The sequence below is a fragment of the Ovis aries genome, chromosome 2 (assembly GCF_016772045.2).
Source record: "Ovis aries strain OAR_USU_Benz2616 breed Rambouillet chromosome 2, ARS-UI_Ramb_v3.0, whole genome shotgun sequence".
NCBI classification, from domain to species: Eukaryota; Metazoa; Chordata; class Mammalia; order Artiodactyla; family Bovidae; genus Ovis; species Ovis aries.
The window spans coordinates 139,510,200-139,524,232 of record NC_056055.1 but is presented as its reverse complement, the minus strand read 5'-3'; the positions used below and the strand labels follow the sequence as shown (position 1 = coordinate 139,524,232).

The following is a 14,033-nucleotide window of genomic DNA, read 5'->3' as shown; positions in this document are numbered from 1 at the left end:
CTCTGACCTCGTATTTAAAGAGTTGTTGTGTAAGAATCCTTGATGGGGAAGAACTATTTAGGGTGGACTGCCGGGGTCCAGCCCCGGTGGATCCAGGGAATTCGAAGGGTGGACAGCGTTGGCATGAGAAAAACTTATTTGTTTATTAATATAAGATTAGATTAGGAAGAAATAGTGTAGTAGGAAGATTAAGTAGAGGAAGAGGGCTGAATAGCTTGGTTTACGCGGAAGACCAATAAAATTCCAGACAAGGAATTTGCACCATCTACTTTGGGCCACCAGTGCTCGCTTGAATATCTAAGGGTGCCTCACCTTAGGCTCCCTTTCGCGCGGGTCTTAACAGCCAGGGCAAGTAAGTAGACTTGGTGGGCCTCCGCGCCCCAGGTGGAAATTCAGCCTGAAGTTAAAGTAAAGAGCAGAGGGAGGGAAAGAGAGAGAGAGAGAGAGAGAGACACAGGGGGAGCCGGATTCCCAAGAAACCAGGCCAAGAGACTAGTCCGAGAAACTGGTCCAATCCTTTATTGTTCAGAAGGCCTTTTATACTTTTGATAAAACATGGAGATCAATGGGTAACACAAAATTATGTAGCGTTCGCAACCCAGACTCTTTCTGTGTATCATTTTGTATGCAAAAGGTCTCAGGTGATTTACATTATCTTCTGGCCAAGAGGCTTGTTAACTTTTTGGCTCTCTTCCTTAATGAATGTTAATTTTGTTTCCCCTGAAGTGTTTTTCTTTAATCTACATCTCCTTAAAGCGCTAAAGTTACATCTCTATAGAACAAAGGCACAGTGGGTTATAACAAAGAAGGTACTTAACTCAAAGATCTAATGTTGCTAATACCAGGTCTACTACTTGTTTTTCTATATACCAACTATATCTAAAAATAAAGGATATGAAAATTTAGCAGCAAGCATTGACTCAACAAATGAAACTTTTAATCAGTCCTATTCTAAAGATTTTGACTCCTCGGAAGCCTCTACATTCCTAGGATGTTTTAAGCTTCCTGTGCCTCCTGCGGTCAGGAGGCCTCAAACAATCACATGCACAGCTGTACGAGTCCTGCAGGCAGGCTAAAAAGCCATCAGAGGGGGTTTTTGGATTGAAACACTCTTTCAAATGCAGAAGACTAAAGCCCTGAATTGAGTTTTTCCAGAGAATGTCAGAAGAATGGAAAAGCAGAGCACAAAAACTGGCAGATTTTTGTTGGGGTACATGCTTAGGAATTTCCAGAGGGGCCCCTGAAGTCTGAGCACGCCTTGCGTATGTTAGCTTCCTTCCTCATGACCTTGTCACAGGCGGGATTCCTCACACCGGCTCCCAGCAGTGGACCCAGAGGATAGCAGACTTTGCTATCCCTGCCAAGGTCACTGGAGAGTCTCCTGGAGTTAGGCCCTCCAGCCAGTTGTGTAGGTCACATCTCAGCTCTGGGGCACTTTTGGGGTCCTCTCCAGACTTCTGCCAAGCTCTGACTTGCATCTCCTTCTCCCCCTCAGCATTTCTACGTATCTCTATGTCAGGTTCTTCTGTCTTCAGATCACCTCCAGCTGGTTGATGACCCTGTTATTGCTGAGGTGCCCCACACTTCCAACTCCTCTACCTTCTGAGGCTCTTTGGCCTCCTTTCTAGGTTGATGAACCTAGAGAAGGAAATGGTAACCCATGCCAGTACTCTTGCCTAGAAAATTCCATGGATGGAGGAGCCTGGTGGGCTACAGTCATGGGGTCGCAAAGAGTCGGACACGACTGAGGGACTTCACTTTCACTTTCTAGGTTGATGCAGGGCAGGTAACTGGCTTTCATAGACTTTGTCTCCTCTGCCTTAGACACAGAACCCTGAACCTGTCTATGTGTGATGATCAACTTGGGATCAGAGGGATAGCCAGCTTCTTGCACACTGTGGGCTCTGAAATATGTCAGTGTTTACTCTTTGAACATCTCAACAAGCCGTTTCAGCCCAAATGGAGTAAACTCACTTTTTAGCCCAGGTCCACAAAACTCGCCTCAGAGTGCCTGTGGTGATTCCAAACTGATAGTAGACATTTCTTCCAGTAGATTCACACAAAATAAATTATTCCCCTGGCAGAGCAGCTTGGCTTGATTTGGGTTATTTGATTACAAAAGCCCAGAGGCCAAGTATTTATTTAGAAATATTAGGAATCAGCAGCACAAATGAGATTGAGTTTTTGTGAGAATTTAAAGATTTCTCATTTAGGGAGGGAGTTCATGAAAGACCCCATTAGGCAAGCCTCACCAGTAATTATTTTGATTTCTCAGGCAAGAGGCAGGCTAATTGTCTGCCATCCATTCCAGAAGGCCTAGAGTCGCTTTAAAACCTACCACCCATTGAAAAATGTCTTTGGAGGATTTCCTGCTGTGTCTTTTCTATTAACTAAATGTTCAAACTGAGACCAATATATGAAAATATGAACAAAATGACTGATTATAAATGTGTCTTTTCAAATGGCAAATCGTGGGTCTGTTACTGAGGACACACAACTCTGGAGAAGTGGAAAGGGGCTGAAATTGATTAAGCAACACTATGATACACATGTTGTTATCCAAGTTTAATAGAAGAAGCAGCTGAAGCTCAAAGAAGGTAAGTAACTGTCCCAAAGTCACACAGTGAGTTGGTGGCAGAGCCAGGATTCCCTGGATTAAATGAATGTGGTTTCCATAAGCCAATGCAGAGGTTAGAAAAAAAAGAAAAGCAGCATTGAATTGGGATTGTTGGAGGTTGGCTGTCAAGAGCCAGGATGATGTAGTTGTAGCCATGTGATATCATAGGGATAGAATCCTTTAATCAAGTGTATACTATGAGGCCAATGTTGAAGCTGGTGTAGATGGCTTGGCTTGAGTCTAATATGTAGTCACCTAAGCATCTAGACTTGTCTCACTAGTGGTGCTTCTGAGACCCATATAGAGAAGAACACAGCATGTGACCCTTTAACAGAGTCCTTGGGGGAAGAGGCTACAATCAAACTCTCGGTCAGGAAGCCTGTAGCAGCCTTGGTGCCTAACACTTCAGAAATGCCGAGAAAGGTTCCTCTCTGTGAGAGTAGACAACTCATAGAGACATTGGCAGCTTCCGTACAGACAGCTCACCTGACTCCCCACTCCTTGCAGTTTCCTTCAGATGTGTTCAGAGGGCTCCAGCTCACAGTACTGTCATGCCAGACACAAAGCACTGACCTAGGCCGCTTCTTCCTCTCCTGATGCTGGAGGGTGGTGCCGCTGGCCCCAGATTGCCCACTGACTTCTGCCCCTGCCCCTCCATTCCTGTGTGTGGTGGCCTCTGTCACTTCTGCCCAGGGGTCTCCTAGCAGTTACAGTGCTGGGGTGAGGTGAATCCCCCTCACCCTCTCTTATGTTCCCAGATCTCCAGGCTGCTTGTTTCTTAAAGAACTTTCAGAGACTATGCTAGTTTATTGATCCTCCTTCAGTCCTGTGGGCTCCTTTTTGGAACTCCGCACAAACAGATCCCCAATGGACCTGTGCCTTTCATCAACCCTTCAGAATTGGAGTGTCCAACATTCCATTATTAAAGTGCTGATTTCAGCGCCTTACCCTGGAGACTGATTTGGTAGGTCTGGAGTTTGGGGCCTGGATGCTGTGTCTTCAATCTACTACTCACAGATTCTGCACTGGAGTGGGGTTGAGAAAAAGTGGTGTTGGAACCATGGTGCTCCCCTACCTCGGCCATCATTTTCATCTGACTGGCTGGATGCCAAGCTCTGCTGGGCAGGGATGGTGGCTCATTCACATCCACACTTTAGTGTTGAATCCAGGACCTAGCACCCAGTACAATGTCAGTAGATGGCTGGGGCGTGAAAGAGTTGGAGGTGCTGTGTGAGCAGACTTTCCTTTATTAAGTTAAAGAACTGGCTGAAAGGGCTTCGTGTCCTTGATGCTCTGTGTTGACAGTGGGCTATCCCAGGGTCCCACGTGCTGGGAGCAGAATTTAGACAGAAGGCAATGGGCAAAGAATTTTAGCCACAGAGAGAACCAGCTCCCAACAGGCAAACAATGGCCAGGCACCAAGAATTTAGGGCCCAAATCAGAATCTACGTGTGGCTCAGGTAGATGTCTCTGCAATGGTAACAGAGGCTATCAGGCACCTCCAGAAAGGTGGGTGACAGAGCCAGGCTGGGTGATGACCAGGATGCAAGAACAGAGGTGTTGCCCTCTCTCCCACCCCGACTCTGCTTTCTTCATACCTTCCAGATTTCTTAGAGGGAAGTCAATTCCTTAAAGGCATTTTTTACTTTTTGAAGGATTTTTGGAGGCCAAAAAGTTTGACCTAAATGGAGAAATTGGTTATTTCTCTGAGTAGAGATTAGGTTTTGATGGTAAAACTGTCTACCCTGCACAGCACTTTGATCAAATAAAGCACGTGTGGGTCACGTCCTCATCAAACAATGGACAAAGCCCTGAGGAGACCATGGCTTTAGTCCTGGAAGCCCCTCGGAGCAAATGCCATGTGATTTAGGAGCTCTCTTGATGAGCTTTCTCCAGCTGAGGGACCCTTCCCACCCTGCAGAACCCATGTCTCTAGGACCATAGCAATGCCCCCCCTGCCCCGCCCACCCTGGCCCTGGGCTCTGACTCAGTGGAGTCTTTGTATTAATAACTGCAGCTAACAGCGTTACAGAGTCAGGGGGGAAGCCATCCTCATAACAATACTACCTTGTGGTTGCTGCCCTCTGACTGAACTTGAGCTTCCACATGCCTAGCGTTTGGCTTGTACTGCCTCGCTTGTACCATGTAACAAGCCTTTGAGGACTCTTCCTCTACAGAGAAGAATACTGGGCGCGGGGCAGAGGACCCTGCCTCGGGAATCACAGCTGGCAGTCCCCTAGGCGCCCAAGCCACACTCAGTCTCTGTGCTATGCTCATCTCTACTTTTTGGCTCCCCAGATGGAATTTAAAATTAACCTGTGTTTCTGTTGATCATGACAGCAGGGCATTGTTTGTTTTCTGAACTGGACTTGGGATGGGGTTGTGTCTTCCTGTGTTGATTTTGATGCTTTTCCTGATAGCGGCCCCCTGTCCTTCAAAGTGGTAGCCATCATCAAACACTTGCTTCAGAATTATAGGTAAATTCAAATGCTTCCCAGCTCAGGAGCCTCTATAAGCCTAAATGGCTTCACACAGAGTTACCTCATGTCCTATTTTTTCTCATTCAGAAGGTTCAGACCCTAAGAATATTAAGAATCAGAAGTACAGCAGCTGTATTTTTGAGCTTTTTATTTGGGAATAATTTCAAACTTATAAAAAAAATGCAAAAATAAAAAAAAATAATACAAGAGCACCTGTATTGTCATCATTTTACTCCACTTGCTTTATTATGTGCATGTTTCTCCCCATTCCATTTATATGTGTGTATGAAAGAAAGTGAAAGTCGCTCAGTCGTATCCAACTCTTTGAGACTCCATGGACTATACAGTCTATGGAATTCTCCAGGCAAGAATACTGGAGTGGGTAGTCTTTCCTTTCTCCAAGCGATCTTCCCAACCCAGGGCTCCTGCATTGTAGGTGGATTCTTTACCAGCTGAGCCACAAGGGAAGCTCATATGTATGTGCAAACACACACATATACACGTATAATGGTTAAGGAAAAAAATTATATATAACATGTAGATAATATACATGTCTATATCTATTATAATAATCTATTTTTTTCTGAACAGTTTGGAAATAAGTTAACAGCTTCATGGCCCTTTATCCCTGAGTGTGAATTTCCTAAGAATGACAGTGTTCTACAACATAACAATAATACTTGACAAAGTACATTTATCTAATTTCCCTTCCATATATCAATTTTGTTAGGTGACTTATCAGTGTCTTTCCAAGCATCCCCCCTTCCAATACAGGATCCAGTGCAAAGTCAGGTCTTGGACTTTGTTGTCCTGCCTTTTACCTCCTTTAATCTGGCTTTCATGATGTCAATCCCCACTTTCCCATCACATGAACATTTTTTTTTTCTTCAGGTATCTCTGTGTCATCTTTGTGCAGAGGCAGTGTTGATCTTTTTTCATATTGTTTCAATTCTAGTGTATTTGCTGCCAAAGTGAGCACCCCACACCATTTTGTTTCGATAGCATGTTTCTCATTGTATGCATGCTTGTAGGTATTTCATACTGGTTAGATTGAGGTTATGCGACCTCAGTCCAATTACTGCCCAGTGATGTGAGTCCTGTCCAAGTATTTGGAGCTGCATGACGATGTGATCTGCCCCACACAGATGATATAAAGTTGGAACTGGTCAAGGTGTTGTACAGTTTCTTTATCCTGGCTGGTTTTTGGGTCTTTTTTTCCCTTGGCACTAATAAGCAATGTGTGGGGAGTCACTTTAGTGAAAGTGAAAGTGAACTCGCTCAGTCGTGTCCGACTCTGCGACCTTATGGACTATAGCCTACCAGGCTCTTCCCTCCATGGGATTCTCCAGGCAAGAGTACTGGAGTGGGGTGCCATTGCCTTTTCCAGGGGATCTTCCCGAGTGGTAAGGCGTCGGTCTCGTAAACCGAAGATGTCGGGTTCAAACCCCGTCTGTGCCTGCCCTTTGAGGGTTTGGGTTTTGTCGTGGGAGCTTTAGCGTCCCACGTGTGCTGCCCACTTCCTCCGTGACAGGGGAGTCACTTTAAGACTATGTAATTAATATTCCAACAGTAGCTATTGTGAGGGGACTTCTCTGTGAGTTACAGGCATGACCTCTTTTTATCCCAGGGATGCTCCTGCTTCTGGTGACCACAAACCCATCTTCTCTTGGCTCAAAGCTGTCTCGGCTACGCTGTATCAGAAGCGGGATCAGATCTGTGGTTTTTAATGCTGTGAGTAGGAAGCTGTGGATAGAACTGGAGCAGAGAAAAAAAGGAAAGAATTGTTAATTAGGGAATCTGTGGAGAGGGGAAAACTGCCTCCAGAACCAGGAAAGGGAAAAATGGACGGGAGAGGCTGGGAGATCAGGGAAGTTACAATCACTGAGCCGTAATAGTGAAGCTTGGCCTGGTTTTGTAAAACTGAGCCCCTGTCCTCCCACACGCTGGGGTCAGTAGCCCAGGATCTTGTCTTTGTGGAGTTCACAGTTGGGTGTGCATCCTGGACCATCTGAGGAAAGACAGCTTCTAGAGCTGGCTAGCAGCTGCCAAGGCTTCTAAAAAGACCACAAATCCAACAGTCTCATAACAAAGAAGAGCCCTGGAGGAGTCATTTGAACTCCTGTTTGGCCCCCAGCTATGCACAGCTGTTCCAGGACCAAATGGATGCCAAGGTACTGGAAACACAAAACCGTCTAACCAATCATGGAGAAATTCTACCTGGGCCCAGGGAGGTCAGGTTTTCATTCAGCTCTCTGCAAAACAAAGAAGTAAATAATAGTATTCATTATTAAATTCTATTGTATGATGGCCAAATAGGCTTAAGGGGGGCCCATTTGATTAGTGAGTCCCTGAAGAAGAGCTGCTAGGAAGCAGTGTGAAGGTCTCCCTCCAGCTGGGGAGGCACTCAGGTGGATGATGATACAAAGACACATTTCCATCTATCCATTCATCCATTCATTCATTCTATTAATGAATAGTTCCTGAGTAACTACCATATACCTAGAGATCCAGGGCATTGAGCTGGAGTTGGAGAGGGGAGAAAACTCTTTAATAATTAAAGGAGAAGTAACTCTGTCCTGGTTGGGTGAATAGAGGAAATCTTGACTTTTCCTGTCATTAAGAAAATGTTTAACCTCTAATGATATTTATAAATACAGAATCTACTGAAAGAAAATAAATTTTTTTCCTCTTACTCCAGAGAAAGGAAAGAAACACAAGCTGATCATTAATTTAAATCAAGCATTAAGTCTGTGAGGTGTGGGGCTGCTAAAAGGTGGTAATTTGCTTTGCAGTCAGGTTTTGTAACTGGGAAACAGCAGAGCACCCAGAGTGTTCAGTGCCTTTCTTTGCCCTCTGTCTTGAGCTTTTGGAAAATAGGTCAAATGAGCCAGAAGCTGCCCGGAGAGAAAAGCCTGGAAAGAAGCTCATGAGCCAATCTCTCTAGGGAGCAGAGAGTGGGAACTTGAGATGCAGGTTCCGGGGACAGGAGTCCCGGCCTCCCTGGGGAATCCCCCATAGACTGGAGAGAGTGCTGAGGGATGAATGGCTATCTTGTGACTGAATATCTGGGGGAATGGAAGCAGTAGAGCCCTTCTCTGAGCTGCTGCACAGACTCCTGGGAACAGTTGAGATTTCTGCTGTTTAAGGAATGAAAAGATTGGAAACTCACTCACCCATTGAAAATGCTCCCTAGGATGATACTGAAGGGTTGGGTAGGGGTTTCTCTGGGCACAGAGAAATTCTGAGGCTGGATGGTATGCAGCAGGGAGAGGCGCCATGAAAGAAGCGCCCTTGGGAACCATTTCTGCAGGATGGGAGTGTGGTGTGTGACAGCTGCTTGCTCCCGGTGGGGAATTGGCTCACTTGAAGACAAACCTAGGAGGACAAAGGTTCTTCTTCCAGTTGAAAGCTAAGGCTGGGGCAAGACCCCATGCTTTTATAATTCTTTGTAAGGAATGAGGAAATCATTGTGACATAACCTTTTGACTGTGTCTGGCCTCTCTGTCTCTGGTCATAACAACTGACAAGCTTTTCTGGGAGATATTTCAATTATTTGCTTATCCAAGTGACTGGTTATATTTCTAACCAAACTGATACCCAAGGCTAGGCAGAAGGAAGCAAACCTGAAGCCTAGTCTCCATGGTGGAAATCTACCACAGGTCACCCTCAGCAATATAGGACGTGGCCAAGAATCACAAAGTAAGAAGAACAAAGCAAGCCAACAAAACGTCTGAAGTTCCAAAGTCGATGTCGCAAGATGTTCCATTGATTTTATTTATTTATACTTCCCTATTTTCAAAAAAGTGTGTCAGAGCAAGTTTAGATTATTCATATGTGAAATCTCTCATGGCCCCATTCTGAATCCATTTACATGAACTTTATAAAGTAATTCTCACAAGTTGTCTTAGCTGTCAGGTTTAAAAAGCAACAGATAGTTAAATGTGGAAGAAACTACTTTAGATAGGTAAAATGATAATAACGGGAAATGAGTGTCAACAATAGAGGAGCCAGAAAAACTGCTGCTAAGTCACTTCAGTCGTGTCCAACTCTGTGCGACCCCATAGACGGCAGCCCACCAGGCTCCCCCGTCCCTGGGATTCTCCAGGCAAGAACACTGGAGTGGGTTGCCATTTCCTTCTCCAATGCATGAAAGTGAAAAGTGAAAGTGAAGTCGCTCAGTCGTGTCCAACTCTTAGCGACCCCATGGACTGCAGCCCACCAGGCTCCTCTGTCCATGGGATTTTCCAGGCAAGAGTACTGGAGTGGGGTGCCATTGTCTTCTCCAAGAAAAACTACTATAAGAATCCAAATAATTCAAAACTGCCTATCTAGATCCACTTAGTGTAAAGTTAAAGAACACTTAGAATCTTAAATCTACTCTAGACTGGACCCTTTATTGATATTTTTATGAGTGACCCTAAATCTCTAAGAGAAGGTAAAATTATGTTCATAATGTAACAGAGCTCGGGGAGTGCAGCCCTTAGCACTAGCTATTGCTGTGTGCCATTACTCTGCACCCTATTGTTAGGCAACAGGTCCCACTCAGCCATTGGCTGGCAGTGCAGTGGGCCCCTCCCACAAGCCCCCAACCGACAATGAGTGACATTAGTGCGGGATGCAGCCCGCATGTGGGGGGAGTGGAGAATGAGTTATGAGGCAGATCCTGGCCTTCTCCCTGGGGCCTCCAGCTCACTGGGCCTTGGGCCAGCAGCTGAGCTGGAGGGACCCAGGGAACAGGCTGGGGGCTGTGCCCCGCAGGGCTCAGGCAGCCTCCTCAGGGCCACTCACTGGCCAGGTCCGGGTGTTGAGGCAGTGGTGAACCTCTTCCCCATCCCTGCCTCTGCAACATATTGGACCATCTGTCTGGGTCCGTCTGTGGGACATGCTACCCACCCTGCACCACCGTTTGGGCGGCCTGAGGAGTCTCAGGGCCAGTTAGGTCCTGGGTGCCTGGCTGCCTCAGCGATGACAGCTGGGCAGGGTCTGGGGATCCAGCCCTGAGGGAGCTGCCGATTGAGATCTGCCTCCTCTTAGTCAGGACCTGGACTTAGAGGGGAAGAGTTGTGCCTGGGGACTTGCCCTTTCTTGTCAGAGCAGAGGATAGCATTCATTTGGTAGAGATTTGCAGGAAGATTGTGACCTGACCGTGATCTGACACCAAGAAGTTCGCAACAACTAACCATGGCACGACCCTCCCTCACCTTTCCTACAAAAGCTCTTTGCTGACAGCTTTGGGGAAGTTCAGGGTTTTTCAAGTCATGAGCCACCTGTCTCCTTGCGTGGTCCTGCAACTAATCTTTCTTTGTTCCATACTCTGATGTCTTGGTATTGTTTGGCCTCACTGTGTGTTGGGCACACAGACTTGCAATTTGGTGACAGCTACATCTTGTTTAGGAAGTTGGACTATATTTCTTAAGAAGATTTTTTTCTCATATTACTAAAATTCTAAAATTTTTGGATCAAATAATTAAACTTGCAAGTATTGGAGCACTTAGTCATCTTGAACGACTCATGGTGCGAGGTTCAGAGAAACCCAGGTAGCACAGTTGCATCTTTAAACACAGGTGTGTTTAGGGTTCAAATCAGTTGCCTTTTGATACAAGTTATACTTATCGTCTTGAAAGATGTAATTTGGGGCTTCACACAGACCTTTACAAATGGCACTCATGTGACTCATACAGCAGTGAATCAGAACCAATTTTTCACTTGGAATCCATAAGAGATGACAAACAAAGGACTGAACAGATGTGTTGCCTCCCCAAATTAAAAAAAAAAAAGTTTAGAAATGTAATTCAAGATGTTTGATCTGCTAGAACCATGTAATTTTGTGGTTTGGTGGGTATTTTCTGGACCCCTGGAACTGGCTGGGTATAGGCACTGTGGCCACTGGTTTTTGGATGCTGAGAATACATTCTCCTTATGTGAAGGGAATCTTGATGGAGAATGAGCTCTACTCATATAAAAAGTCAGAGGGGCCCAGGTATCTTTTCTAGCTCCAACAGGGTGTGGGCATGGGACTTAGGAATGAACTAGAATTGGCCTTGGCTTTCGAATCCAGAGAGTGCTAACCATTGATGATGTTTACACTACTTTAATAAGATAGGGAGAAATATCAGGGTAGGGTGAAATGACTGCCCTTGGACAAAAGCAAGGCTTTTTTGTAGGATAGTCTGTGTGTGTGTGTGTGTGTGTGTGTGTGTGTGTGTGTGTGTGAGAGAGAGAGAGAGAGAGAGAGAGAGAGAGAGAAAGTACGGTAGTATCATACTTAGAGGTATGGGTGATAATGAACCAAGGAGAATGGAAACAGAATCTGAAACTACCCTGACATTTATAAACTAGAGTGAGACATGGCCTGGATCCAGTGATGCAAAAAGTAAACATAATATTGCTAATTATAGTAATAAAATAACTTAAAAAAAGTATTTCACAGATCAAATCCATGTTGCTCAAGGGTCACCTGTATATAAACACAGAGAATTCTGCATTTTGGTTTCTTATATAAAAATCTTGTATTTGGTTTTCTATATCAGTTTATATTTAAAAAAATTCTTTGTTGTAGTTGCTATACAATGTTGTATTAACTTAAATTTTTTGAATAGTTAATATATGCTAAGTACTGTGCCAAGGCATTAGATAAATTCTCATTTAATGCTGATTGTTACCATATATGGCAAAGAGCAAGTCGCTCAGTCATGTCTGACTCTCTGTAGCCTACCAGGCTCCTTATCCATGGAATTCTCTAGGCCAAAATATTGGAGAGGGTAGCCATTCCCTTCTCCAGATCTTCCAAACCTGGAGATTGAACCCAGGTCTTCTGCATTGTGGGCAAATTCTTTACCCTCTGAGCCACCAGGGAAGCCCACCATAAATGGCGGGCCCTGTTCATATCCTCATTTTACAGCATTAGGCATGACTGCTATGTCACCAAACCAGGGGTCATGTTTAAGTCCTTATCTTGATTTCTAGTGGCTTAGACCATATTCACCTCTTCCTCTTGTTGAACGCTGCCCTACTTTTTCCCCTAGGACACTACAATGTATTGTTTTGGTTATCTCACACTCTGGCCATTACACTATTTCTTTTGTGACCTACTCTTCCTCTAGTCTCATCTATTATATTATATTCCATCCTAAGCCATCACACTCTCTATAGCTGTTACATAAATTATAGCACCACCTGTACACTGATAATATTAAAATAAAACTAAGTGTACTAACTAACATGTATAGAGTGGCTTCTGAGTTCTAGGTTACTTTCTAAGTGTTGTATGTGATAACTTTTGCAGTACTCAGCACTCTGAAGCAGGTCCTATTAACATCCTGGTTTTATAGATGAAGAAACTTAAGTACACAGGCTTGGCAAGGTCACAATGGTAGTCAGTGGTGGAGGCAGAATTCCAACCCAGGTGGTTTACCTCAAGAGCCTGAGTATGGGGCCCTTTTTAAGAAAAAGAATACAAAATGACAATTAAAAAATAAAGTAGGAAAGTGAATATTTATTGAGAATGAGAAAAGAAATCACAGCAGTTAAAAATCTTAAACAGATGACAGAAGCTTCCACTTTTAGCTAAGATGGAGTAACAGGGACCATATTTACTGATACAACCAACACCACTACCAGAAAAAGTGGACAAGTATACGAAATAGTGATTTTCAAGACACTGAATGTCAAGCAGCAAAGGACAATGATTCCTAAGAAATGGGAAACAAATGAAATACACCTTACAATCTCCCTAACTTACTTCATTTATAGGCTATAGTGTAAAGAAGGAAACCCACATGTAACTTGTTGGACTACCTGAATTGGGATGTTGAGCTGAGAGTCTGAGGAAAAGATAGCTAGAGTTCATTAAACAGAGTACTAGAGGAGAAAGAGCTGCAGAGAGAGAGAATTCCAGAGACCTGTGGAGGCTTCCATGTAAGTATTTCACAGAGCACTCATCAGTGCATGTGTGTGAGGAACAATACCTAGTGTTTGTACAAGGTCAAGGATAATGCCGCTTCCCACCTCTCAGACTGGAACCCTTCACAATTCTTGAAACATGGGGTAGAATACTCAGAAGTATATTGCCTCAGTAGTAAGAAATAATTAGCTTTAGACTAAAGACTGGTCTGCTCCCACAAAAAAAAACCACACACACACAAAAACACAAAAAATACGCTTAAAAACAAGGTGAGAAAGAATCAAACTATTTCCTAGTAAATTAACTGATCCCAGGAAAGAAGTAGAAAATATTTATAACACAAAAATACCCAAAAGCCAATAAGAATAATGCATAATGACTGGCATCCACAAAAAAACCCACCAGGTATGCAAATAAGCAGGAAAATATGACCATAATAAGGAGAAACATCAATCAGAATCCAACTAGAACTCACACAGATGTTAGAATTGGTAGGCAAGGGCATAAGAACAGCTATTATAACTGTATTACACACGTTTAAGGTAAATAGGAGCTTGCAAGTTATGTAAAAGATACAAATTAAATCTCTATAGATGAAAAGTATTGAAGGCTGAGGAACAGAGGGGCTTCTATGGGGGGAAGAAGGTGAGAGCAGCCAGAGGGGAGATAGAGCAGTGGGGCATCCAGGTCGTGTAGGAGTGGAGCTCTTACTCAGGGTAGGATGGAACCTTAGAGGATTTGAGCAGAGGGGTGACCAGATCTGATTGGTTTTAATGCAGTCAGTGTAACGGGTTGAAGTCTTACCCCCGTGTCAGTGAGTGAGAACGTAGTAGGGAATAGAATCTTTGTAGCTGTAGTGAAGGATCTTGAGATGATATCATGCTGGATTTAAGACAGACCCCAAATCCAGCGCTGGTGACGAGGATTAGGCGCAGAAGCAGCCGGAGACGTGGAGAAGGCGGCAGTGAGAAGACAGAAGCAGAGATTGGGGTGATGCGTCTATTAGACCAAAGGATACCGAGGATGGCCAGCA

At 44.4% G+C, this 14,033-nt stretch overlaps 1 non-coding gene across 1 annotated transcript; it reads right to left on the bottom strand.

The window, feature by feature from the left end:
* Positions 1-5,968: 5,968 nt before the first annotated feature.
* LOC114113357 (U6 spliceosomal RNA) lies at positions 5,969-6,076 on the bottom strand. The gene has a single exon (XR_003588404.1). It is a non-coding gene; the product is annotated as a U6 spliceosomal RNA (small nuclear RNA).
* Positions 6,077-14,033: the final 7,957 nt, after the last annotated feature.